This window comes from Berghia stephanieae, chromosome 8, assembly GCF_034508935.2.
Source record: "Berghia stephanieae isolate SIO BIC M18660-M18661 chromosome 8, UCSD_Bste_1.3, whole genome shotgun sequence".
NCBI classification, from domain to species: Eukaryota; Metazoa; Mollusca; class Gastropoda; order Nudibranchia; family Aeolidiidae; genus Berghia; species Berghia stephanieae.
In genome coordinates, this window is record NC_088367.1 from 7,619,011 (window position 1) to 7,623,123 (window position 4,113).

Below are 4,113 nucleotides of genomic sequence, written 5' to 3' on the forward strand. Positions count from 1 at the left end.
AGCGATTTACAAGCTTTACTGTTCCAATTCTATATCAAGTGTTGTTGTTTAATTGGGCCTTGTAAAGTACTTTTAAGCTTCGGTTTCTTCTTCATTATCATCATCTCCTCTTCCCTCTATATCCTCCTCATTCACCAAATCACCACCACCACCACCTCTTCTCCTCCTCCCTCTCCTCCCTCCTCCTCCTCCTCCTCCTCCTCCTCCTCCTCCTCCCTTCTTCTTCTTCTTCTTCTTCTTCTTCTTCTCCTCCCTCCTCCTCCTTCCTCCTCCTCCTCCTCCTCCTCCTCCTCCTCCTCCTCCTTCTTCTTCTTCTTCTTCTTCTTCTTCTTCTTCTTCTTCTTCTTCTTCTTCTTCTTCTTCTTCTTCTTCTTCTTCGTGCTCTACCAACAGATATATTCGTTTTCAACACGCTCGAGAATAAGATCGTGTTTATTACAGGATATCGTGGTCTCTTTGAGCACCCTCAGGACTTGCTCCGAAACCGAGCTGCCTTTTGGGGTGGGAGGTGCATAATCAATACTAAACAAAACAAAAAAAAAACAAAACAAAAAACAAAAACAAAAAACAAAACAAAAAAAAAACAAAAAAAAAAAAAACAAAAAAAACAAACAAACTTGGTATCGTTTAGCCCGTATTTAAAGTTTAAACCCTGTTAGGTCGTTTCTGGGCCTCAGAAAAGGAAATTGGTAAAATATATATAGTTCGAAGATGACGTCACTCAGGTCTTTGTTATTGTTTTTTGCCATCCGCGTTTATGAGTAATGCTCACTGAACTGTGTTAACCCGATTATAAACGTTCATGGTTACACACACTTTTGTGTGTTGGTCCGTTGTACTTCCGGATGGCAATGTTATGAGCTTTTTAGCCAAGCGCATACTATCCATAGAAAATTTTTAAAAGGGAAAATGGCGGTTAGAGAATTTCAGATCCTTGAAACATTTGTGTGTCAATGGAAAAGTACAACGAAAAGATCTATAGAATAGTGTAAGGGAGAGAATCTAGACTTTACTCATGTAAAATATAAATGTATTGATTATGTCCCTTGTATACTAATAATCTAAAAACTTGAGCATTCTTTTAGTGCAATATTCGCTTAACGCTACCTCAAGCCAACAACAACATGTGACAATTATTACGAAAATTGACGCCTGTAAGGCAATTATTAAAGTTTTCTTCTTTAATTTTCAGCAGAGACCAACCAGGTGCTTATTTTACACACGAGTACAGTCTTCATAGCTTGTCGCTCCAACACCGAACCCACTCCATAGTATCTGTGGAGCAGACTCTCAGGTCATGGTCAGTGCAGCTGGGCCCATCCTGGCATTCCCTAAGGATGTGCTCCATCGTATGCTCTAGGCATCCACATGTACACAAGCTAGTCTCAGCCATCCCCACTTTTTTATGCTTCCAGCTGTTCCCAAGTTTTGCCCGTGCTCTGTTCAGTGTTACCCATTCATTCCTAAGGAGCTCAGTTCCGAGGGCAGTTCTTCTTTCGGGTCTTCAACAGCTTCATTGCATAAATTGTCCCAGTCCCTCCATTGGAAAGTCTGTCTACAGCTGCATGGCTAGGGTTGATGTTTTCCCTTCCGTCAGGAAGCTCTTTCTTGACTTCAGTCTACTTGTCGTTGGGTTGTGGTCATGGAGGGGGTCCCTTTGGGGTCCATTTCCTGTTTATTTTTTCTGGTTTTTGGGAAAGCAGTGGCCCTTCGAAGTGGAAAGGTGCAATGCCAGCCACCCGATGGAGGACTGGAACTCCAGTGCACCAACAACATGAGTACAGTGAGAGAATGTGAGTGTCTTTTCTGGGAAACTCGACTTTGTGCCATTAAGAGCGAGACTCGAACCCGGGACCTACTGTCCGAAGGCAGATGTCAAACCACAAGACAAATATAAACCTGAGTTGGTGAATAAAAAAGGGAGTTGAGTAACACGAGTAAATAATATCATTGGGAACACCATTTATAAGGCTGTGATTCGGCCTGGGTATGCTTTCAATACCCATAGTGCCACCGTTCTTCAATACAGATAGTCCCCTGTTTTTTCAAACGCAAGTTCCACTGTGTTTCAATACACATAGTGCCACTGTGCTTCAATTCCCGTAATGCCACTGTTCAATAATCCCTAGTGCCACTGGGGCTTCAATAACCGTAGTGCCACTATTCTTCAATACCCATAGTGCCACTGTGCTTCAATACCCATAGGGCCACTGTGCTTCAATACCCATAGTGCCACTGTGCTTCAATACCCATTGTGGCACTGTACTTCATATACCCATAGTGCCACTGTGCTTCATACCCATAGTGCCACTGTGCTTCAATACCTACAGTGCCACTGTGCTTCACTACCCACAGTGCCACTGTGGTTCATTAACCCATAGTGCCACTGTGCTTCACTACCCATAGTGCCACTGTGCTTCAATACCCATAGTGCCACTGTTCTTTATTCTGTTTCTTACCTATGTGACCATCTCCTATTTCTATTTATGTGTTTGTCCTACAATGATTACAACCCATCGTTGACAGCTCAATGATCACAACCATCGTAAGAGCTCAATGACCACAAACCAATAGTTTCCAGAGGAAATCTAGCTCTGTGCCAGGCTTAAAAGATAGAGATATTATTCATTTACACCGACATGTGCTTTTTGAAGGTCTCTTCTTCTTTCAGCTCATCCCGCATTTTGCAGTGTTGCCATCATGAATGCCACATCTCCATGCATCTCAGTTCCGAGCATCATCTTCCTCCAGGCCAGTTCTTTCACATCGTCCTTTACCTTATCCAACCATCTAGTCTTTGGGCGTTCCTTTTTCCTCTTTCCCACTAATTGTAAGTCCGATACTTTCCTTCCACGTACTCCCTCTCTCGTCTTTTACGTGTCGGAATCATTTCAATCTTCTTTTTTGGAAGGTCTGGTAATCCAAATTATTAGGCTCATTTTTGTAATGGAAATACTCTCACTTCAACACAAAATATTGTCTATGACTACAATGTTAAATCAAGTCCATAACTGCATCCTGTCATAAGACCTGAAACACAGACACGTCGATTTACAGCTTTTAGCTTTATCTAAAATTTAAAAAATAAATTATGCCCTTCCGCCACGACATCATAAGATATCGTCGTCTAGGCATTCCACGAAGGAATATAGATAATTAATCAAACAAGATGTCTGATGTCAACAGCAATCACCCATGTTGTCCAAGTCAGCAAATTGGGGGTTAATAATCTTGCTCAAAGGGAAAAAAAACGAAGTGCCTGAAGCGGGGCTCGAACCCAGGACCTGCCAGGTCAGTGCAATGCCTTAACCACTCGGCCACTTCTACATATCTAATAAAAATAGACACTTGTTATTTCTAACCACAAAAACATATTTTTAAAACTATCATGAAGTGAACATACGATGCCATAAGGAAACTTTGTGACTATTTGAAAATCAAAAATTAAAATTAAAAAGAAAAGAAAAGAAAGAAAAAAAAGTGAGCTTTATAGTTCAAAATCCACTTAACGTGCTCAAAGTGCTTACACGGGTCCCTAGCCAAACACAACAGCAACACTTAACATGTAGGAAGAGACATAATGCCTATTAGGCGATATTGCAATTTTCCTGTTAACGATCAGGTCCTGATTTTACACCTGAATGTGATGAGAGAATGTGGGTAAAGAGCCTTTTCCAAAACTGAACTATGCGCTGCTCAGAGCCAGTCTCGAACCCTGGACTTCCAGTCCAAAGCCGAGAGTCATATCATTAGACCACATTGCCGCACTTTTGATCAGCTTGTTTGTCCGAATGAAAACCCATTTTGGAAAGAGAATTTTAGAAATCCCATCTTTATTTTACTAAGCAAGTTTTAACGGGGTTTTTTTTTCACACTTATTGCCTCGATTTTGTTTGTTTGTTTTTAAGGGTTTTTACGGCGCTTGCAACACATTTAGGTTATATCAGCACCAGTAAAAAGGAAGAAAATGGGATAGTAAAAAGTTCTGGAATTACAATTAAAGCACCCAAGAAAAAGTAAGACAAAGGGGAATTGAGAACAAATAGGGATCAGATGTAGATTCCAAGAGCATACCACCAATGTACTTAGTTTGAATCACTACAAGTCTCATCC